At 46.0% G+C, this 25,565-nt stretch overlaps 1 long non-coding RNA gene across 1 annotated transcript; it reads right to left on the bottom strand.

Annotated features, from left to right (window-relative positions):
• Positions 1-984: 984 nt before the first annotated feature.
• On the bottom strand, positions 985-24,289 carry LOC141164177 (uncharacterized). Its single transcript, XR_012250865.1, has 3 exons — positions 24,203-24,289; positions 2,986-3,132; positions 985-1,247 (listed from the first exon to the last, which is right to left on the bottom strand). It is a non-coding gene; the product is annotated as an uncharacterized lncRNA (long non-coding RNA).
• Between the last annotated feature and the right edge of the window lie 1,276 nt (positions 24,290-25,565).

Raw genomic sequence — 25,565 nt, 5'->3', positions numbered from 1 at the left:
GGACTAAGGGCTGTACATTATACTGTATGGAGGACTATGGGCTGTGCATTATACTTTATGGGTGACTATGAGGTGCATTATAGTTTATGGAGCACTAGGGGCTGTGCATTATACTTTATGGGTGACTATGAGACTCATTATACTTTATGGAGGCCTATGGGCTGTGCATTATACTTTATGGGTGACTATGGGCTGTGCATTATACTTTATGGGTGACTATGGGCTGTGCATTATACTTTATGGAGGACTATGGGCTGTGCATTATACTTTATGGGTGACTATGAGGTGCATTATAGTTTATGGAGCACTAGGGGCTGTGCATTATACTTTATGGGTGACTATGAGACTCATTATACTTTATGGAGGCCTATGGGCTGTGCATTATACTTTATGGGTGACTATGGGCTGTGCATTATACTTTATGGGTGACTATGGGCTGTGCATTATACTTTATGGAGGACTATGGGCTGTGCATTATACTTTATGGGTGACTATGGGCTGTGCATTATACTTTATGGGTGACTATGGGCTGTGCATCATACTTTATGGAGCACTACGGGCTGTGCATTATACGTTATGGGTGACTATGAGGTGCATTATACTTTATGGAGGACTATGGGCTGTGCATTAAACGTTATGGGTGACTATGAGGCACATTAAAACTTTATGGATGACTATAGGCTGTGCAGTATATTGTAAGGAGGCCTATGGAGAGTGCATTATGCCCCATGACTTTTGGCCCTGATGAGTATAATGGATGATTTTATACTATACATTAAAGAACAGCGGCAGAACATTGGGGATATATATCAGGATGAGTCCCAGAATAAGGGACATATAAACCAGGATGGAGAATGTATATACAGGTGCATCTCACTAAATTAGAATATCATCAAAAAGTAAATTTATTTTAGTTCTTCAATACAAAAAGTGAAGCTGATATATTATATAGAGTCATTACACACAGAGTGATCTATTTCACGTGTTTATTTCTGTTAATGTTGATGATTATGGCTTACAGCCATGCACAAAGCAAGGACCATAAAGGCAAAGTTGTGAGAGTTTGGTGTGGAAGAACCTGACTGGCTGCACAGAGCCTGGACTTCAACACCATCCAACACCTTTGGGATGAAGATTGCTGGTCAGGAGGACCACCCATCCAGCATCAGCTCTTCTGAAATAAGGGGCAAAAATTCCCACAAACGCTTCCAAAATCTTGTAGAAAGGGACCAACTCCAAATTAATGCCTAAGGATATAGAATGAGATGTTATATAATTCTGCACCCCTATATGTGTGTCCATATGGTGTATATGTATAATAACAATATAAGAAACACATTGGATTATAAGATGCTTCTGCACATATGTGGTCATGGGTGTGTTGGGGGGTCCTATTATTTCTAACAATTTGCTGTATCAGAATATTTACATACATTTATAAACCCTCCATAGACTTTATTACATATGATTATATTGGATCTCATTGGCTGAAGGGCACATTCTAGAATGTTGTGACATCACAGGATCGGCGCCATGGTGACCTCTGCCTGGACATTATGACATCATGAGGACTATATAAGCAGCCGCTCGCCCGGAACTCCTCTGAGGGTTGTAGTAGAAGTATTACAGTGAGTATACGTGTCTTACACTCCTGTCCGTCCTTATTATTCCCCATTTCCTACCTACATAAGTGTCTGATTTCTTATGACAAGCTTCCTCTCCTTCCAACTTCTCCCATCCCATACATTATTAATGAGAAAACCTTATATTTGTTAATTAGCTGGTAATGGAAATATTTACTATGGATACAATTGGTATTTAAGATTCGGCTATTTATAAGGAAACTTCTCTATTTCTCCAATTTAGGATTTGGCGTTTATTTGTATCGAGAGAAAATCAGAGAACAAATTATGTAAGTCCGAAATAAGAAAAGTCATGAATCAGAATAGTGACCGTAATGCTCCCTCTATACATATATATAATAATGAATTTCTGTGTCTGATGTCCGTTCTTTATTCACGGACAAATGCCCGGACCAATCAGGTCACTGCGATTACAACAATATCAAACTTGTATTTTTGTTTAATTTAAGTGGTGAAAAAAAAATTACTACAATATTAGCTTCAGTCTCCATTTTTGAATACCCGTAACATTATTATTTTTGGTGGATGGAGCTATGTGGGGCTTGTGGTTTTTTGCGTGGTGACATGATGTCTTTATTGATATTATTTTGGGGGAGTTACGACGCTTCGTTCGCTTCTTAGTACTTTTTTTGTGGAGTTGTAGCAATCAAAATCGCGCAATTTTCCCATTTTGATTTATTTTTTTGCTTTACACTTTTTACAGATTGGGTCAATTCATTTTATATTTTCATAGATCGGACTTTACTGAACACGGTGATACCAAATATGTGTATTTTTTTTTCTTTTGTTTATTATTAACTGGACTAAAGGGGGTGATGCTACGCATTGAAAAGAATCTATCACCAAGTTTTTCCTTCACCATCTAAAAGCATTAATTCCAGTGATGTGTCACTTACTGGGCTGCTGGCTGCAGTTTTAATAAAATCCCTGTTTTTTCTGCTGCAGATCTAGCAGTTATCTGAATGCTGAGCTCTATCTAGCCCCGCCCACATCATTGATTGGCTGCTTTCTGCGTGCACTGTGCATAGGCAGAAAGCTGCCAAACAGAAGTGGGTGCAGAGTTACACAGAGCTCATGAGTGTGGAGGACTACATGGCAGCAGATTTACTAGTCCTCTAGTGATAATCTCCTGCTGATAAAACACTGATTTTATTGAACCTACAGCAAGCAGCTCAGTGGGTGACATCTTGCTGGAATAAGGGTCTCTGACCCTGCATCAAGCTGCTCCAATATTAAATAGCAAAAAACCTGCTGACAGTTTCCCTTTAACAGAGTAATATAGTAAATGTAAAACTGTTGTCAAAGAAAGGACCTAGAATGGAGGGAGAAGGGGAGAACTTACCACATGTGTCATGGTCGCTATAATACTGCTGAACAGCTGAATAATTCCTGGCGTTTGTAGATTTCACTATCAGATCTATTCTCCATGTACAATAGGGAGGAGCGTATCACCTTCCTCAAAGAAGACATTCAGGAGAAGACAATCTTCCTGGAGAAGATAGAACAGATGATGTAAGTGCTGAGATTTATTGCGCTAATGAAAGCAAGCGTTCTGGATGATAAATGATCAATATTCTCACAGTTTCTCCCCTCCCCCCACTGACTGACTGTGGGGTAATTACACTTTACCCCGAGTTACAAAGGAGCAGATCTTACAACTTTCCAGCCTTTACAGTCATTTTCCTCCAGCTGAAGTCCTAGATTCCTCTTCCATTGCCCCATAAAGTGTGATGCCAACAAAAGTGTCCCCCAAACACAGTATGATACCCCCATGGTGAACTCCTCCACATGCACAGTATAATGACCCTACTGTACCCCACCTCAACTGTCAAGGCAAAGTATGCTGACCCCAACACAGTATGATCCCCCAACTGTGACCCCCACACAGCCCTTCAAGCCCTCCATGCAGTATAATGGGCCTACATGCAGTATAATGGCCCCCACACTTTATAATGGCCTGCACTAGCCCTCAAAATAGTATAATAGCCTACAAACTGTATGACAGACCCCACAAAACCTTCAATTGCTTCCATATATTATAATACACCCCCCATAATCCTCCATATAGTATAATACACTCCCCATGGTCCTCCATAGAATATAATGCACCACCCAATGGTCCTCCATAGAATATAATGCACCTCCCATGGTCCTCTATAAAATATAATGCACCCACCATGATCCTCCATACAGTATAATGCACCACCCAATGGTCCTCCATAGAATACAATGCACCCCCCATGGTCTTCCATACAATATAATGCACCCCCATGGATCTCCATACAATATAATGCACCCCCATGGACCTCCATACAATATAATGCACCCCCATGGTCCTCCATACAATATAATGCCCTCCCTCATGGTCTTCCATACAATATAATGAACCCCCTTGGTCCTCCATACAGTATAATGCACCCCCAATGGTCCTCCATACAATATAATGCCCTCCCCCCATGGTCTTCCATACAATACAATGCACCTCCCGTGGTACTCCATACAATGTAATGCACCCCACATGGTCATTTATACAATATAATGCACCCCTCATGGTCCTCCATACATTAGAATGCACCCCCATGGTCCTCCATACAGTATAATACACTCCCCATGGTCCTCCATACAATATAATGCACCCCCTGTGGTCCTCCATACAATACAATGCACCCCCATACATTATGGCCACCAGTCACTGATTTAAAAAAATAAATACAATACTCACCTCTCCTCGTTCCACCCAATACTCTGGTCTGCTGAGTCTGTGGTGTGAAGCACCGCACATCTCAGAGCAGTGGGCGCTCTGTAATGACATCATCGCGCCCGCTACTCTGACCCTTCAGACTCCGAGGCAGAATGATGGGCGATAGGAGATGACAGTTGGTGCTTATTAAACTCTATGGAGAGGAAGAGGAGGATGGAGCAGCTAGAGGCAGACAGACATTCTGCTGCAAGTTCTCCTGAAACAACAGCTCCAGGTCTCCATAGAACTTTCTGAGCACCAATCGTCGTCTCCTATCTCAGTAAAGGGAACATTTGTGTTCACTAATTAGAGATTTTACCCGTGAATTAAGAATTTTGAGAATGAACGATTAGTTCAGGAGGAGAAAGAAGCAGATTTCTCTTTAATAAGATATATTACAAGTTTCTTATTTTCACATGTACTATTGATTCACGAGAAAAAATAAATAAAATGATGGTTACTCTAAATTGTGTGATTTAATATGATGGCTTAATATCTGAGATGGATTGGGAAGGCACCAATCAGAGGTGGACATAGCACTGGTGCAGCCTCTGTAGATGCACAGGGGTCCCAGAGCTAAGGGGGTCACTTTCATAAGAATGATGCATTATGATGAGCTATTGGATACAGAGGCCCAGATATTATTCCTGCATCGGGCACTTTTCTGTCTGTGTCCACTCCAGGCATCAATGCTCATCAAAAATCCTAATAACTACATTCATAGATTTAACAATTCTTACATTTAGTCCAGAGCTACACTGAGACTTGTAGTGCTGCCGATTCATCTTTACCTAATGGGTGATAGCTGAAGCCAATAACATTGCATAGAACATATTCATTGCAATTATAGCTGTAGGGGTTGGTCCCAACCTAGCCGGGGGTCCGACCGCTGGGTCCTCCAGCCATCCAGAGAACATTCTTCTGAAGTTAGGTGTATACATGAGGAATAACACTATTTCTGGCCATTAGATGACTTGTGTCCTTTATTTTTCACTAGTGTTCACCTCTCTCATGTTCAGTTGTCTCTGATCTAGAGAGCAGAGACTCACTGTTATGATGTCTCCTATGCAAAGCACACACATACAGAACGATTCCTCATAATTTTTCTCTACTTAACGCATGTTTAGAAGCAGCAGCAGTACTCAGCAGTCTAGCTGTGAATCCAGCTCTGTACTCAGCAGTCTAGCTGTGAATCCAGCTCTGTACTCAGCAGTCTAGCTGTGAATCCAGCTCTGTACTCAGCAGTCTAGCTGTGCATCCAGCTCTGTACTCAGCAGTCTAGCTGTGCATCCGGCTCTGTACTCAGCAGTCTAGCTGTGCATCCAGCTCTGTACTCAGCAGTCTAGCTGTGAATCCAGCTCTGTACTCAGCAGTCTAGCTGTGAATCCAGCTCTGTACTCAGCAGTCTAGCTGTGAATCCAGCTCTGTACTCAGCAGTCTAGCTGTGCATCCAGCTCTGTACTCAGCAGTCTAGCTGTGCATCCGGCTCTGTACTCAGCAGTCTAGCTGTGAATCCAGCTCTGTAATCAGCAGTCTAGCTGTGCATCCAGCTCTGTACTCAGCAGTCTAGCTGTGCATCCAGCTCTGTACTCAGCAGTCTAGCTGTGAATCCAGCTCTGTACTCAGCAGTCTAGCTGTGAATCCAGCTCTGTACTCAGCAGTCTAGCTGTGAATCCAGCTCTGTACTCAGCAGTCTAGCTGTGAATCCAGCTCTGTACTCAGCAGTCTAGCTGTGAATCCAGCTCTGTACTCAGCAGTCTAGCTGTGCATCCAGCTCTGTACTCAGCAGTCTAGCTGTGCATCCAGCTCTGTACTCAGCAGTCTAGCTGTGCATCCAGCTCTTGGATAAGTTAAGCTCCTATCTGGCTGCAGCACTATGTTTCTGTGTCTCTCGCTTCCTGTTTTCTCCCTCTGCCCTTCACCCTTCCTCCTCTACAGACTATAATAGGCATTGTAATCAGACACCGCACTGACCTGACCGGCTGTCTTGCTTTCACCAAGATAGATTTAACGTGTGTTTTTTTCTTCAGAGTAGACAGTGAGTTCAGGAGGCGGGGGGAGCAGAAGTGGCTCATAAGTGGAGACGGAAGCAGGTTTCTCTAATAAAATAGATGACAAAGCTTCTTATATTTGCTTGTACTATTGAGTTTCTGACCATTTATTATAAGTTGATGTATCTTCCTTGTACGATAGTGATGACACCAGTGAGGATCCAGAGTCTGAAACACATGTGGAATTGGCGGACCTGATCTCGAAGAACATGGTGACTATGTAAGTGTAGAGAATTACTGCTCTCATAGAAGTAAACCTTCTAGATGACGCCATGATATAGATGTTTCCTTCTCCCCAATGTGTGATTCTCTGTATTCAGGACAGATAATATAAATCCTGTCTGCACGTGATAGATAGATGATAGATAGATAATAGATAATAGATAGGTAATAGATAGATGATAGATAATAGATAGATGATAGATGATAGATAGATGATAGATAGATAATAGATAGATAATAGATAGATAGATAATAGATGATAGATAGATAGTAGATAATCGATAGATGATAGATAGATGATAGATAATAGATAGAGAATAGATAGATGATAGATAATAGATAGATATGAGATAGATGATTGATAGATGATTGATAGATTATAGATAGATAATAGATAGATAGATAGATAGATAGATAGATAGAGGGATAAATAGATAATAGATAGATGATAGATAGATAGATAATAGATAGATAGATAATAGATAGATAATAGATATGTGTCATATTTTATTACAAAGATGCCAAAGTGTTTTTTTAAGGGTTACAAACATTAGAGGAATTGTTATTTCACTTATTAAATACAAGTGAGAAAAAAAAGGAAATTGAGCAATTATCTTAAAGGGAATCTGTCACCTGAAAAAATGCTATTACCAGCAGATATGGGGTTAATCGACAGGTTTATAGCTTTATGAACCTGCCCGGTGCCGGCACTTGGAGCCCCGCTGCTGGGAAGAAATGAGCTTTATTCCCACCGGCTTCCAGTCATATAGGCGGTGCCGGTGGGGGATCAGTCACCGCTGTGTATAGAGAGAGGCGGCTGTAACTGAAAGCAATGACTGACAGCCGGCCCCAATCCTGAGCCAGTGTCAGTCAGTACAGGGACGGATACAGCCGGCACTCTCTATTCACAGCGGTGACTGATCCAGCCGCTGCCGACCATCACTAGAGGCTGCTGGGGGAATAACGTTCATTTCCTCTCAGCAGTGGGACTCTCAGTGCTGGCACCGGGCAGGTTTAGGACACTATTAACCTGCAGATTAACTCCATATCTGCAGGTTAATAGCACTTTATCGGGTGACAGGTTCCTTTTAATGTGACTTCTGTAATAATATATATTTACTTCACAATCCAAGATTTCAGTCCAGCAAAGCAAAGATAATCCCATAAATCGTAATATTTATTCCACCATGGACAAAATATGATAATGATAAAGAATCCAGGAGATAAAGGGTTATTCCAGGAGATCGGTAATGACTTCTCAGTGCCCCAGACCCTCACTGATGAACAGTATTTTTACAGGGGGATACAATAGATTAGAGAATAAATAAAAGTATACGTTTTCCACCTGGGGGAACAATTTTTTTTACATGCATATATTTAGTTGCTAAACGCCATTTTTGTAATTTGGTTTCATTACACATTTTGCACCATTAGGCTTTTACCGGATCTGTTTCCTTGTACATTCTCAAATTTGGAGAAAAAAAAAAAAATTCCCCATTGTCGCCATTTTCCGAGTCGTTTTTATCAATATATATGTACAAAAAAAAAAAAAGTCTTAATCACCCCCTCCCCCGCCTTTTCATATTAAAAAAAAAAAGAATTACAAGAAAAACATTTGATATCATCGCATCAGTAAAAATCTGACCTATCAAGATATAAAATTATTTTAACCAGACGTAAAACATCAAAAAGAAAAAAGGTGAAACACGAGAATATCATTTTTTCGGTTGCTGTACGATGCATATGACGCGCCCCCTGGGCCGTGTGTGTAGGGGAATACCCGGAGCCGGGTCTCTGTGTAATGCTGGGGGTTGTAGTCTCCGTGGCGGCGACCCGGTCCCGTGGCTCAGGGTGGTCAAACCAGTGGCAGATCAGTTTCTTTGGTTTTGTAATCTCTAAATGTCCGACTACGCCACCCGTGGATTGCGGTCACTGAGAACCGCCGCTGCAGGGCAGATCACTGAGGCTGATGTTGTATGTGCAGCAGGGGGTAGTATAACTCCCCACGGGAGGAGTATAGCCTCAGGGCAGTGAGCGCAGATAGTGGGGGTGATGGTGCGCGGGAGCAACAGTAATGACTCAGAGTCCAGTGATGCAGTCCAGGGTCTTTACTCACAGTTTTAGACTACAAGCCACTTCTGCGCAGGTAATGGCTGCCCACGTCGTCCTGTGCTCACCAGGTGAGGGGCTCGGCCAACTCCCAGGTACCTTTGGAGTGCTTGTCAGGACCCCCTTCGTGTGTCCTTTCTCTGGCCTGTCGTACCCCTCAATTGACCACGTTTCTGTCCTGCTGCCTCGGGCCATGGCGGGCAAACGTTTGTTCCATTTCCCTGGGTCCTATGTGGTGCTTTCCTAACGGGTGTAGTTAGGGGCCGTGCATGTACAATGCCACGGCCTCCGGTTACTAGCTGAGGGTAGTTGCTCTCCTCCACTAGATGAGTGATCCGGTTCCCTTTTCTTGGCCTGACCCCCTTACTCTGGTAGCGGCGGGCGTGCGGTGGCGGCTAGCCGGTCAGCACCCCTGGGGTCCCTTCGGTCTTCTCCTAGAGCTTCCTCCATTCCTCTCCTCTCCGTTCCTCTCCTCCAGGACCAGGCCTTGAGACTTGGCCTGCCTGCGGAGCAGAGCCCATGCAGAGCCTCTGCTCCCTCCCACTCTCTACTTCTTTCTCCTTCTCTTTCTCTTCTCTTTCTCCCTGACTCTAAGATGGTGCCCACCATATATACTCCTCTATACAGTGCACCCTGGATCTACTCTCCCCACCCACAGACTACTGGGTTCCCCCTTTCTAGGTGTTCCCTCCCCCCACTCCAGCCAGGGACAGGGACAGTTATGCTCACACTCGGGAGCATTGTCGCCCTGCCCCCCGGAAATGTGGTGTAGTGCATGTGGGTGTTAGGGTCCTGAGCCACACTCCATCCTCACCTGGAAGTGAGATATCACACCTCTGGGTGAGATGCAATACCTCTGTAGCGACCGAACCCTCGGGGCGCTACACATAGAAAATGCAGTAAGAATAAATTGAAATGTCGTTTGTGCACCAAAATGGTATCAATAAAAAAGAAAGCTCCGGTCTACAGCTACAGGGCTCAGAAAATGGGGCCACAAAACATTTATTATTTACAAAGTTTTACATAATTATTAAACATTAAATCCTAAAATAAATCTTATAAGTTTGCGGTCACTGTATTTGAACTGACCTACAGAATAATACCGCCCTAAAGAATAATACCGCCCTAAAGAGTAACACCGCCCTACAGAGTAACACCGCCCTACAGAGTAATACCGCCCTAAAGAGTAATACCGCCCTAAAGAGTAACACCGCCCTAAAGAGTAATACCGCCCTAAAGAGTAATACCGCCCTTAAAAGTAGTACCGTCCTACAGAGTAATACCACCCTACACAATAATACCGCTTTAAAGTGTAATACCGCCCTACAGAATAATTCCGCCCTAAAGAGTAACACCGCCCTAAAGAGTAACACCGCCCTACAGAATAATACCGGCCTACAGAATAATACCGGCCTACAGAATGATACCGGCCTACAGAGTAATACCGGCCTACAGAGTAATACCGCCCTAGAGAATAATATCGCCCTACAGAATAATACCGGCCTACAGAGTAATACCGCCCTACAGAGTAATACCGCCCTAGAGAATAATATCGCCAGGCCATTTTCCTGTTTTCAGTACATTGTATGGTAAAGTGATTGGTGTAATTCAAAAATACAACTCAACATGCAAAAAATCAAGTCCTCAAATGATTATGTAGACCAAAAAATAAAAGGACATGGCTCCTGGAAGACTAGAAGTAAGAAATGAAGGTTCAAAAAAGGAAAATTTCCTAGTCATTATATCATTAAATAAGTCTGGGATCGACGTATATTAAAAGTAAATAATTCGGGCAGTTGGACCATAAGGTCTATCTATGCCGCCAACCTTATAGGTTTCTTCTGTCCATGTACAGTGATACAGTGAGCGCCCTCCAGTGGTAGCTCCACATAGACAAAATTGTATCATTTGCGAGACAGATGGAAAATGTTGGCAAAGTATTTTGAATGGAGGCGAAAAGGCAGAATTTGTTCACTAATTCTCTTCATATTGCTGATATTTCTACCTTTACATATGAGATGATGATATATGTTCCATGTACCACAGATGGGAACTGTTAGCAGACAAAATAGAAATGGAAGAGAAAGAACTGTGCAGGATGGAAAAATCTTTGTAAGTGCCTTTTTTTTTCCAGGTAGAGATGATATAAAACCTTTCTGCACACACTATGTACCTGTCTACACTGATGGTTGTCATTCAGGGTGTGAAAGTCATGTCTCAGTCTAGGAGGTTTATAGGACACATGATTCAGATGGATTGTATTTATCGGACCCTGTAATATGGGCACCAGGAGAAATACAACATGAGCCAGCATTTTCCTTTGGCTCCTTTAGAAAAACACGATATATAATTATAAGTATGTATACTTTCTATAGCATAGCCCCTGTCTAGGATCCTGTATTTGGGGAAGCTGTCTCAGGAGGTCAGCACATACCCAATCTGTATCCTCATAGACATGGCTGAATAGTGGAGCAGAGAGCCGTCAGCTCCCCGCACCACCACACAGCCTGTGCTCTCTGCACTGTCTCAGGAGGTCGGCACATGTTTAATCTGTATCCTCATAGATATGGTTGAATAGTGGAGCAGAGAGCCGTCAGCTCCCCGCACCATCACAGAGCCTGTGCTCTCTGCACTGTCTCAGGAGGTCGGCACATGTTTAATCTGTATCCTCATAGATATGGTGGAATAGTGGAGCAGAGAACCATCAGCTCCCTGCACCATCACACAGCCTGTGCTCTCTGCACTGTCTCAGGAGGTCAGCACATGTTTAATCTGTATCCTCATAGATATGGTTGAATAGTGGAGCAGAGAGCCGTCAGCTCCCTGCACCATCACACAGCCTGTGCTCTCTGCGCTGTCTCAGGAGGTCAGCACATGTTTAATCTGTATCCTCATAGATATGGTTGAATAGTGGAATAGAGAGCCGTCAGCTCCCCGCACCATCACACAGCCTGTGCTCTCTGCACTGTCTCAGGAGGTCGGCACATGTTTAATCTGTATCCTCATAGATATGGTTGAATAGTGGAGCAGAGAGCCGTCAGCTCCCTGCACCACCACACAGCCTGTGCTCTCTGTACTGTCTCAGGAGGTCGGCACATGTTTAATCTGTATCCTCATAGATATGGTTGAATAGTGGAGCAGAGAGCCGTCAGCTCCCTACACCACCACACAGCCTGTGCTCTCTGCACTGTCTCAGGTCTGGTGCAGCAGACACAGTGATGTCTCTAGATTACGCCTGTAACGTCCAGCCACACAGTATAGATCAGAGCAGCCTGTAGATTCATGCTCATCATGGGAACAATGCTTTGCGAGATTTTTTGTTTTTAGCTATTGCACTATTCTGTGTGTTTTGAGGCTGGGCACTGGTGAGGGCTTTATTATGCATTGGGCTGAGTGTGGAGGAGTATCTTGGGGCATTATACTGTGGGGCATCATTCTGCGAGATGAAAGCCTTGGGGCAGCATACTGTATGTGGATGCAAATTTTGGGGCGTCATGAGTAGGGGCATCATAATGTGTGTGCTGTAGGTATTATCCTTTGGGTGGGAATGCAGCACTGGATCATTATACTGTATGGGGGAGCATCATGGCGTGTAATCACTGGGCCATCATACTGTATGGGGGAGCATCGCGGGGTGTCATCACTGGACCATCATACTGTATGGGGGAGCATCGTGGGGTGTAATCACTGGACCATCATACTGTATGGAGGAGTATCGCGGGGTGTAATCACTGGGCCATCATACTGTATGGGGGAGCATCGTGGGGTGTAATCACTGGACCATCATACTGTATGGAGGAGCATCGCGGGGTGTAATCACTGGGCCATCATACTGTATGGGGGAGCATCGTGGGGTGTAATCACTGGGCCATCATACTGTTTGGAGGAGCATCGCGGGGTGTAATCACTGGACCATCATACTATATAGAGTAGCATCGTGGGGTGTCATCACTGGGCCATCAAACTGTATGGAGGAGCATCGCGGGGTGTAATCACTTGGCCATCATACTATATAGAGGAGCATCGTGGGGTGTCATCACTGGGCCATCATACTGTATGGGGGAGCATCGAGGGGTGTAATCACTTGGCCATCATACTGTATGGAGGAGCATCGTGGGGTGTAATCACTGGGCCATCATACTGTATGGAAGAGCATCGCGGGGTGTAATCACTGGGCCATCATACTGTATGGGGGAGCATTGTGGGGTGCCATCACTGGGCCATCATACTGTATGGGGGAGCATCGCGGGGTGTAATCACTGGGCCATCAAACTGTATGGGGGAGCATCGTGGGGTGTAATCACTTGGCCATCATACTGTATGGAAGAGCATCGTGGGGTGCAATCACTGGGCCATCATACTGTATGGGGGAGCATCGCGGTGTGTCATCACTGGGCTACCATACTGTATGGGGGAGCATCGCGGGGTGTCATCAGTGGGTCATCATATTGTATGGGGGAGCATCGTGGGGTGTAATTACTGGACCATCATACTGTATGGGGGAGCATTGTGGGGTGTAATCACTGGACCATCATACTGTATGGGGGAGCATCGCGGGGTGTCATCACTTGGCCATCATACTGTATGGAAGAGCATCGTGGGGTGTAATCACTGGGCCATCATACTGTATGTGGTAGCATCGCAGGGTGTCATCACTGGGTCATCATATTGTATGGGGGAGCATCGTGGGGTGTAATCACTGGGCCATCATACTGTATGGGGGAGCATCGTGGGGTGTCATCACTGGGCCATCATACTGTATGGGGGAGCATCGTGGGGTGTCATCACTGGGCCATCATACTGTATGGGGGAGCATCGTGGGGTGTCATCACTGGGCCATCATACTATATGGGGGAGCATCGTGGGGTGTCATCACTGGGCCATCATACTGTATGGGGGAGCATCGCGGGGTGTCATCACTGGACCATCATACTATATGGGGGAGCATCGTGGGGTGTAATCACTGGGCCATCATACTGTATGGGGGAGCATCGTGGGGTTTAATCACTGGGCTATCATACTGTATGGGGGAGCATCGTGGGGTGTCATCACTGGGCCATCATACTGTATGGGGGAGCATCGTGGGGTGTCATCACTGGACCATCATACTGTTTGGGGGAGCATCGTGGGGTGTAATCACTGGGCCATCATACTGTATGGGGGAGCATCGTGGGGTGTAATCACTGGGTCATCATACTGTATGGGGGAGCATCGCTGGGTGTCATCACTGGGCCATCATACTGTATGGGGGAGCATCGCTGGGTGTCATCACTGGGCCATCATACTGTATGGGGGAGCATCGTGGGGTGTCATCACTGGGTCATCATACTGTATGGGGGAGCATCGTGGGGTGTAATCACTGGGCCATCATACTGTATGGGGGAGCATCGTGGGGTTTAATCACTGGGCCATCATACTGTATGGGGGAGCATCGTGGGGTGTAATCACTGGGTCATCATACTGTATGGGGGAGCATCGTGGGGTGTAATCACTGGGCTATCATACTGTATGGGGGAGCATCGCTGGGTGTCATCACGGGACCATCATACTGTATGGGGGAGCATCGCTGGGTGTCATCACTGGGCCATCATACTGTATGGGGGAGCATCGCTGGGTGTCATCACTGGGTCATCATACTGTATGGGGGAGCATCGCTGGGTGTCATCACTGGGTCATCATACTGTATGGGGGAGCATCGTGGGGTGTAATCACTGGGTCATCATACTGTATGGGGGAGCATCGTGGGGTGTCATCACTGGGTCATCATACTGTATGGGGGAGCATCGTGGGGTGTCATCACTGGGCCATCATACTGTATGGGGGAGCATCGCTGGGTGTCATCACTGGGCCATCATACTGTATGGGGGAGCATCGCTGGGTGTCATCACTGGGTCATCATACTGTATGGGGGAGCATCGTGGGGTGTAATCACTGGGTCATCATACTGTATGGGGGAGCATCGTGGGGTGTCATCACTGGGTCATCATACTGTATGGGGGAGCATCGTGGGGTGTAATCACTGGGCCATCATACTGTATGGGGGAGCATCGTGGGGTGTAATCACTGGGCCATCATACTGTATGGGGGAGCATCGTGGGGTGTAATCACTGGACCATCATACTGTATGGGGGAGCATCGTGGGGTGTCATCACTGGGCCATCATACTGTATGGGGGAGCATCGCTGGGTGTCATCACGGGACCATCATACTGTATGGGGGAGCATCGCTGGGTGTCATCACTGGGCCATCATACTGTATGGGGGAGCATCGCTGGGTGTCATCACTGGGTCATCATACTGTATGGGGGAGCATCGCTGGGTGTCATCACTGGGTCATCATACTGTATGGGGAAGCATCGTGGGGTGTAATCACTGGGTCATCATACTGTATGGGGGAGCATCGTGGGGTGTAATCACTGGGTCATTATACTGTATGGGGGAGCATCGTGGGGTGTCATCACTGGGCCATCATACTGTATGGGGGAGCATCGTGGGGTGTCATCACTGGGCCATCATACTGTATGGGGGAGCATCGCTGGGTGTCATCACTGGGCCATCATACTGTATGGGGGAGCATCGCTGGGTGTCATCACTGGGCCATCATACTGTATGGGGGAGCATCGCTGGGTGTCATCACTGGGTCATCATACTGTATGGGGGAGCATCGTGGGGTGTAATCACTGGGTCATCATACTGTATGGGGGAGCATCGTGGGGTGTCATCACTGGGTCATCATACTGTATGGGGGAGCATTGTGGGGTGTAATCACTGGGTCATCATACTGTATGGGGGAGCATCGTGGGGTGTAATCACTGGGCCATCATACTGTATGGGGGAGCATCGTGGGGTGTAATCACTGGACCATCATACTGTATGGGGGAGCATCGTGGGGTGTCATCACTGGGTCATCATACTGTATGGGGGAGCATCGTGGGGTGTAATCACTGGGCCATCATACTGTATGGGGGAGCATCGTGGGGTGTAATCACTGGGCCATCATACTGTATGGGGGAGCATCGTGGGGTATAATCACTGGGTCATCATACTGTATGGGGGAGCATCGTGGGGTGTAATCACTGGGCCATCATACTGTATGGGGGAGCATCGTGGGGTATAATCACTGGGTCATCATACTGTATGGGGGAGCATCGTGGGGTGTAATCACTGGGTCATCATACTGTATGGGGGAGCATCGTGGGGTGTCATCACTGGGTCATCATACTGTATGGGGGAGCATCGTGGGGTGTCATCACTGGGTCATCATACTGTATGGGGGAGCATCGTGGGGTGTAATCACTGGGTCATCATACTGTATGGGGGAGCATCGTGGGGTGTAATCACTGGGCCATCATAGTGTATGGGGGAGCATCGTGGGGTGTAATCACTGGGTCATCATACTGTATGGGGGAGCATCGTGGGGTGTCATCACTGGGCCATCATACTGTATGGGGGAGCATCGTGGGGTGTAATCACTGGGCCATCATACTGTATGGGGGAGCATCGTGGGGTGTAATCACTGGGTCATCATACTGTATGGGGGAGCATCGTGGGGTGTAATCACTGGGCCATCATACTGTATGGGGGAGCATCGTGGGGTGTAATCACTGGACCATCATACTGTATGGGGGAGCATCGTGGGGTGTCATCACTGGGCCATCATACTGTATGGGGGAGCATCGTGGGGTGTAATCACTGGGTCATCATACTGTATGGGGGAGCATCGCTGGGTGTCATACTACGGGAATATATAGTGTGGAGGTGAGTCACATACGGGGGTATTCTACTGTGATAGACCACTCAGTGCCCTTCACAACACATCACCTTCTTTTCTGTCGGTCACAGTTTGGTGTACGATGTAGGAATGTGATACTATAAGAGCACCGGACCCCACATGTAATCACAAGTGCAGATGAAATAGAAAGTAATTGCTGAAAACCATTCTTATTCCTTCTAAAAGTGCAATTTAACCCCTTAATGACTTGACTAATTTTAACTTTAAGAAACAGTTACTTTTGTTAATAGCACAAAAAACTGCATCGGAGTTATATTAAAAAAGAAAAACTAAGGTCCTGATACATCAAGTCTTGATGAGGGGACGTAGTGGCGTCAGACTCTCCTGATCCATGAGGGGGTGTCTCGCTCGTCATGAATCAATGAATCAGGAGCATCTGACGAGTGGCGAGCACCTCTGTGCGCCACGCCAGAAATCTTACTCCAGTCTTAGTCTGGAGTAGGGAATGCCACAGCATGTCATGTATTAGATGAGCAGTGGTGTGACGCCCCTGCTGCACCCCTGTTCTGTCACAGCTATGCCCATTTTGACGGAACTGGGAAAAACTGATGTGAAAACGCCAAAAGTTGCAAAATTTTGAGCAACTCCAAGTTGTGCCATAATGTTGTGACTTTTTAATTCAATTTATGCCAGAATTCTGGTTAAATTACTTTGATAAATGTGGGCCTTGGACTGTATCAAAAACTAAAGGGTCCAGTAAAAAAACACATTATTTAACCCTTCATCATCCTGAGCTGAGAACGAAGCTGCAGGGAGAGGAAGCTGTTATTAGAGAGTGGCGCCCCCTGCAGTCACAATACATCCTAAGTGGTGCGATCGCCCCGATATGTCACCTTTGTCGGATCATTGCGGGTCTGAGGTCGCTGTGATACATTCGCTGTTGTGAAATCTTTGTCACTAATTTTCTTTTCTTCACTTCTCCTAAAGATGGATCCACAAAATCCTGACTACTCCATGGACTTTCATTCCTGATAGGTTTCCAAAACCTGTCTGGCGTCCGACCCTTGGATCCATCGAGTACGTATGTTATTTCTGGACATATAACACTATCTGACCCGCCTGATACATTATACAAGGTTGTGTTTTCTCTGACCCGCTGGTGGAGGACAGTATTTGTAGTGACCCTGGTACTTATTGCTCTCGCCTAACACATAGGATGATCTCTGTTTCATGTCCTATAGGGAGGAGACCCCAGAAGAGATAATGGAGGACGCGGTCAACGAGAAGATCGCAGTTCCGTAAGTGCAGATATTTACTGTTAATAGAAGATATAGATGTGTACCTATAATAGAAATGGAACGTAGCTGCAACATCACTTATTCTCATTCCTCCCATATCAGTCACATTAATGTGGTTTTCCAATATAAAACAATTGACCAAAGATGGTAAATGGCACAAGGACAGCGATTAGCTGCAGCGGTCACATTCATTGCTGCAGTACAGGATTTAGCATGTGACAATGTCTCTTTTAGTATTTTACACCATTTTGTCCATTTTAGTCCAACTAAACAAATCCTTCTGATAGTGTTGCTGTCTCAGTGTTTGGCTATGGGGAGGTCATGTTTGGGCGGTCAGTGATGGGGGTCTGTACTCAGACCGCACTCCATGGACATCTGAACCAAGCATTAATGTATGTAGGCCCTGTGACCCCCGATCTGCACAGGTGTAACAGTCAGGGTCAGCTAATCAGTGGGATCTCCATCTGGATCCGGACGTCTGCTTCCCTGGAATTGGGGGCAGATCCTAACGATTGGTCATCAGTATTTTAATCCTGGGAGACCCCTTTATCTGTGTGATGGAGGAAATGGACATATTGTGCTAAGAAAGTATTTGGGTTGGAGTGAGAAACTGGGGAATTTCCTCTGTCCGCCACACTCCTGAGAAGGAACCTTTACAGATCCTAATTCCCCGTTACTGCACATTTCCATGACATGATATATGTTTCATGTATTGTAGGAAGAAGACCAATATCAAAGGGAAGAAGAAGACCATCAGGAGCAGGTAAGAGCTCAGAATAGATCCATTGCCTCCTTATTCTCCCCTTGTGTAGTAAAGTTAGTGATATTAACCCCTCCACGTCTTTATACCACAGGGAAACTTTAATTAATAGGAAATCTCTTTTCTGCTCTCTAAACCTGGGCTGCGTCTTATAGTAATGTGCGGCCTATAGTTCTACCTCCTGCCCGAGCTCAAGTCTGGGATAGTAATTACTAGAGGTAAAAGCCTTCTCCTGGGACTAGAAAGTTCATGTCCTATCCCTAGAATAGACAAGCATTGTCTAACCCCTTCTGGACATGGCAAGTTTCCGTTTTTTTGCGTTTTTGTATTTTCCTCCCCTTCCTCCAAGAGCCATAACTTTTTTCTGTCCACATAGACGTATGAGGGCATGAGTTTTTGCAGGACGAGTTGTACTTTTGAATGACACCATTTATTTTACCACAACGGACTGGCTGGGTTTCTCCGTGATGATGGGCAAAGAGGTCTTCATCTGCATCCTGCGATCACTTTATATCGGCACGTATTATGATGCCCCAATGCCGACGCAATATTAATGCCGCTGTCAGAGTTTGACCATGGTATTTAATAGGTTAACAGCCTAGGCTGTTATAGGTAGGTTCTGGCTGTGTGTCACAGCCATTATTTGTTGGTCATGGGGCGAGCTCTCCCCCAGAGCCCGCTCCATACACCTGCTACCGACTTGCACCCTACATGTATAGTGGATGTCAGTGAAGAGTTAATCGATGGCGGTTTTATTCACTTGAATGGTACGAGCTGAAGTACCGGGCATTTTAATTCATTCAGATGGTGACCAGGACAGACTATAAACTGTGCTACTTGCCTACTGTCCAAGAAGAACAGTAGATCCGCTCACATTTCATGAGTCTTCTGGACATATTTGTAGAGTAAGCAAGAGCACTCAGTATCATGAGATCTCTGGAAATGGAGGCTGTAGAGTAAGTGAGTGCACACAATATCATGGGATCTCTGAGAATGGAAGATGTAGAGTTAGTGAGTGCACTCAATATCATGGGATCTCTGGGAATGGAGGATGTAGAGTAAGCGAGTGCACTCAATATCATGGGATCTCTGGGAATGGAGGCTGTAGAGTAAGCGAGTGCACTCAATATCACGGGATCTCTGGGAATGGAGGCTGTAGAGTAAGCGAGTATACTCGGTATCATGGGATCTCTGGGAATGGAGGATGTAGAGTAAGCGAGTGCACTCAATATTATGGGATCTCTGGGAATGGAGGATGTAGAGTAAGCGAATGCACTCAATATCATGGGATCTCTGGGAATAGAGGATGTAGAGTAAGTGAGTATACTCAATATCACGGGATCTCTGGGAATGGAGGCTGTAGAGTAAGCGAGTATACTCGGTATCATGGGATCTCTGGGAATGGAGGATGTAGAGTAAGCGATTATACTCAGTATCATGGGATCTCTGGGAATTGAGGATGTAGAGTTAGCGAGTGCACTCAATATCATGGGATCTCTGGAAATAGAGGATGTAGAGTAAGCGAGTGCACTCAATATCTTGGGATCTCTGGGACTGGAGGATGTAGAGTTAGCGAGTGCACTCAATATCATGGGATCTCTGAGAATGGAAGATGTAGAGTTAGCGAGTGCACTCAATATCATGGGATCTCTGGAAAGAGGATGTAGAGTAAGCAAGTGCACTCAATATCATGGGATCTCTGGGAATGGAGGATGTAGAGTTAGCGAGTGCACTCAATATCATGGGATCTCTGGAAAGAGAGGATGTAGAGTAAGCAAGTGCACTCAATATCATGGGATCTCTGGGAATGGAGGATGTAGAGTAAGTGAGTGCACTCAATATCACGGGATCTCTGGGAATGGAGGCTGTAGAATAAGCGAGTATACTCGGTATCATGGGATCTCTGGGAATGGAGGATGTAGAGTAAGCGAGTATACTCGGTATCATGGGATCTCTGGGAATGGAGGATGTAGAGTAAGCCAGTGCACTCAATATTACGGGATCTCTGGGAATAGAGGATGTAGAGTAAGTGAGTGCACTCAATATCACGGGATCTCTGGGAATGGAGGCTGTAGAATAAGCGAGTATACTCGGTATCATGGGATCTCTGGGAATGGAGGATGTAGAGTAAGCGAGTGCACTCGGTATCATGGGATCTCTGGGAATAGAGGATGTAGAGTAAGCCAGTGCACTCAATATTACGGGATCTCTGGGAATAGAGGATGTAGAGTAAGTGAGTGCACTCAATATCACGGGATCTCTGGGAATGGAGGCTGTAGAATAAGCGAGTATACTCGGTATCATGGGATCTCTGGGAATGGAGGATGTAGAGTAAGCGAGTGCACTCGGTATCATGGGATCTCTGGGAATAGAGGATGTAGAGTAAGTGAGTGCACTCAATATCACGGGATCTCTGGGAATAGAGGATGTAGAGTAAGCGAGTGCACTCAATATTATGGGATCTCTGGGAATAGAGGATGTAGAGTAAGCAAGTGCACTCAATATTATGGGATCTCTGGGAATGGAGGATGTAGAGTAAGCGAGTGCACTCAATATCATGGGATCTCTGGGAATGGAGGATGTAGAGTAAGCGAGTGCACTCAATATCATGGGATCTGTGGGAATGGAGGATGTAGAGTAAGCGAGTGCACTCAATATCATGGGATCTCTGGGAATAGAGGATGTAGAGTAAGTGAGTGCACTCAATATCACGGGATCTCTGGGAATAGAGGATGTAGAGTAAGCGAGTGCACTCAATATTATGGGATCTCTGGGAATAGAGGATGTAGACTAAGCGAGTGCACTCAATATTATGGGATCTCTGGGAATGGAGGATGTAGAGTAAGCGAGTATACTCGGTATCATGGGATCTCTGGGAATGGAGGATGTAGAGTAAGCGAGTGCACTCAATATCATGGGATCTCTGGGAATGGAGGATGTAGAGTAAGCGAGTGCACTCAATATTATGGGATCTCTGGGAATGGAGGATGTAGAGTAAGCGAGTGCACTCAATATTATGGGATCTCTGGGAATGGAGGATGTAGAGTAAGCGAGTATACTCGGTATCATGGGATCTCTGGGAATAGAGGATGTAGAGTAAGCGAGTGCACTCAATATTATGGGATCTCTGGGAATGGAGGATGTAGAGTAAGTGAGTGCACTCAATATTATGGGATCTCTGGGAATGGAGGATGTAGAGTAAGCGAGTATACTCGGTATCATGGAATCTCTGGGAATAGAGGATGTAGAGTAAGCGAGTGCACTCAATATTATGGGATCTCTGGGAATGGAGGATGTAGAGTAAGCGAGTGCACTCAATATTATGGGATCTCTGGGAATGGAGGATGTAGAGTAAGCGAGTATACTCGGTATCATGGGATCTCTGGGAATGGAGGATGTAGAGTAAGCGAGTGCACTCAATATCATGGGATCTCTGGGAATGGAGGATGTAGAGTAAGCGAGTATACTTGGTATCATGGGATCTCTGGGAATGGAGGCTGTAGAGTAAGTGAGTGCACTCAATATCACGGGATCTCTGGGAATAGAGGATGTAGAGTAAGCGAGTGCACTCAATATTATGGGATCTCTGGGAATGGAGGATGTAGAGTAAGCGAGTGCACTCAATATTATGGGATCTCTGGGAATGGAGGATGTAGAGTAAGCGAGTATACTCAATATCATGGGATCTCTGGGAATAGAGGATGTAGAGTAAGCGAGTGCACTCAATATCATGGGATCTCTGGGAATGGAGGATGTAGAGTAAGCGAGTATACTCAATATCATGGGATCTCTGGGAATGGAGGCTGTAGAGTAAGTGAGTGCACTCAATATCATGGGATCTCTGGGAATAGAGGATGTAGAGTAAGCGAGTGCACTCAATATCATGGGATCTCTGGGAATGGAGGCTGTAGAGTAAGTGAGTGCACTCAGTATCATGGGATCTCTGGGAATAGAGGATGTAGAGTAAGCGAGTGCACTCAATATTATGGGATCTCTGGGAATAGAGGATGTAGAGTAAGCGAGTGCACTCAATATCATGGGATCTCTGGGAATGGAGGATGTAGAGTAAGCGAGTGCACTCAATATTATGGGATCTCTGGGAATAGAGGATGCTTTTCTTAACACTGATATTTCTTTGTTTCTATCTTTCTTTTAGGCTTCTATCCTTCTTGTCCTATTTCTGCTGCAGAATGTAAAGCAGTGAGTATACAAGATCCATTCCGTACATGTCACCCCCAGGGCTCACCGTCATTCTATAATATGTTGCCTCTCCTTTTAAGATTGAAATTTCCAGTGCGCTAAATATTTACTAACTTATTACTGACTATTATCATTCATGGTAGTCAATCTGGATCTGAAACAGTTTTCTATGTCTGCTGTTCTTTGTCTGCATTTGGGCATTTAACACATCATTCCCCCAATGACAATGTTTTACACAAAGCTCCAGATCTGTATAGTTATTGTTAATATACACTCAGCCCAACAGGAGATTTATTTTTCGCATCCTTTTGCGTTTTTTTTAATTCTCCTTCACCCCCCATGTGTATCCAGCTTAACAGGGCTGAGCGGCCGTCCTATTCTTCAAACGTGTAATTTTCCAGCAGCACACGGCTTCTCCTTGGTGCCATTTACACTTAGGGGTGTGCTCACTTTTATGATATATTGTAGGTACTGAGGATAGTTCATCAATATCTTGTGACTGAAATGTGCTTTAACATTATTGTTTGTTATATCTCCACTCTATATAGGAAAACCACCTTTTACCACCTGGCAGCAAAACCACCTTTTACCACCTGGCAACAATACCACCTTTAAACACCTGGCAGCAATACCACCTTTAAACACCTGGCAGCAATACCACCTTTAAACACCTGGCAGCAATACCACCTTTAAACACCTGGCAGAAATACCACCTTTTACCACCTGGCAGCAAAACCACCTTTTACCACCTGGCAGCAATACCACCTTTAACCACCTGGCAGCAATACCACCTTTAAACACCTGGCAGAAATACCATCTCTAACCACCTGGCAACACCACCATCTTTAACCACCTGGCAGCAATACCATCTTTAACCACCTGGCAACAATACCATCTTTAACCACCTGGCAGCAATACCATCTTTAACCACCTGGCAGCAATACCATCTTTAACCACCTGGCAGCAAAACCACCTTTTACCACCTGGCAGCAATACCATCTTTAACCACCTGGCAGCAATACCACCTTTAAACACCTGGCAGAAATACCATCTCTAACCACCTGGCAACAATACCATCTTTAACCACCTGGCAGCAATACCATCTTTAACCACCTGGCAACAATACCATCTTTAACCACCTGGCAACAATACCATCTTTAACCACCTGGCAGCAATACCATCTTTAACCACCTGGCAGCAAAACCACCTTTTACCACCTGGCAGCAATACCATCTTTAACCACCTGGCAGCAATACCATCTTTAACCAACTGGCAGCAATACCATCTTTAACCACCTGGCAGCAATACCATCTTTAACCACCTGGCAACAATACCATCTTTAACCACCTGGCAGCAATACCATCTTTTACCACCTGGCAGCAATACCATCTTTTACCACTTGGCAGCAAAATTTGTACAACACCTGAATAAATGGTTTAGGTCTCTACCTTTCCTTCCTCTGTAATTTCACTTCATTTCCTGACCCCTTTTTGTTTTCATGCTGCTCTCCAGACTGGGCAACTCCCTGTGCTTTCTTTTCTAATCCCACAACCAGAGCTGGCACTGCCCGGCTCCATTGTGCAGCTCTGCCTTCTGCCCGCCCAGTACACAGCATTGGCTGTTAGTAATCTGCCCCAGCGCTGACCTCATTCATTTTATCATTGGTGCTGACTGAGCATTGATCCTGTGCTTTTATCTGTGGCAGTGCAGCACCGATCACCACACCACATCCACAATGGTGATAGAGTCATCACATGTCCTATACATTACCCAGGGGCGAAATGCTTGTGGTCGCAGAAAGTGCCACTGGGCCCATGCTGACGCCAGTGCCTACTGCAGTTAGATGTGCACCAGAGGATGCACAGTCAGCTGAAGTGTGTTGCGGTGCAGTGACACGCTGGGTCCCTGCACTGCAATTCACACCGCTGGCTAATCAGAGGCCAGCAGCTGACGTTTGTATGGCAGGCAAAGATGTCGCATGGCAGTGACGTTACCCTACACACACAGTCTGGCTTATGCTGCGGTTACACCCTGTTTCATCATAACATAGGTCAAGCTGCCAAACTTCGTTCTGTGCTGCTACATGGTAGCGTGATTGCCATGGCCAAAATCACTGTGTAACCAGCATCTATATATATAATCGTGTTATCCCGTCTGTCTGTCTTTCTGTCTGTCTGTCTGTCCTGGAAATCCCACGTCGCTCATTGGTCCGGCAGCGGCCAATCAGCGCCGTGGGATTTCTCAAAAAAGATGGTGGCCGTTAGCGGCTCATCTGCGGGACGGAGATGCAGCCGGGACATGACCGGCGCAAGGCGCCCATCTCCCGGCTGGTAGCAGCAGAAGAACCTCGACCGCCGGAGCCATCTGCAGGACGGAGATGCAGCCGGGACATGACCGGCGCAAGGCGCCCATCTCCCGGCCGGTAGCAGCAGAAGAACCTCGACCGCCGGAGCCATCTGCGGGACGGAGATGCAGCCGGGACATGACCGGCGCGAGGCGCTCATCTCCCGGCTTCTCGCAGCGGAAGTAGCCGCACAGGCAGCAGCGATGACAACCATGTGGCTAGGGTGTCAAGGGAGGACCGGGGAGCGTTGCTGCGGGTCAGGATACTTCTGCTGCGAGAAGCCGCTCATCTCCCGAAATCTCGCAGCGGAAGGAGCCGCACAGGCAGCGGCGCTCCCCGGTCCTCACCAATACGATTCTGCTCCCCGGTCCTCACCAATGCGATTCGCTGATTGGAGACCGCGACCAATCAGTGATCTTGGCGCAAAAGTTAAACACTGCTGTGCTGATTGGTCGCGGCCGCTGCCC

This window comes from Phyllobates terribilis, unplaced genomic scaffold (assembly GCF_046119375.1).
Source record: "Phyllobates terribilis strain yellow unplaced genomic scaffold, ASM4611937v1 Scaffold_10__3_contigs__length_209671492, whole genome shotgun sequence".
Lineage (NCBI taxonomy): Eukaryota > Metazoa > Chordata > Amphibia > Anura > Dendrobatidae > Phyllobates > Phyllobates terribilis.
The sequence above is the reverse complement of the archived record's forward strand: the minus strand, read 5'-3'. Positions and strand labels throughout refer to the sequence as shown.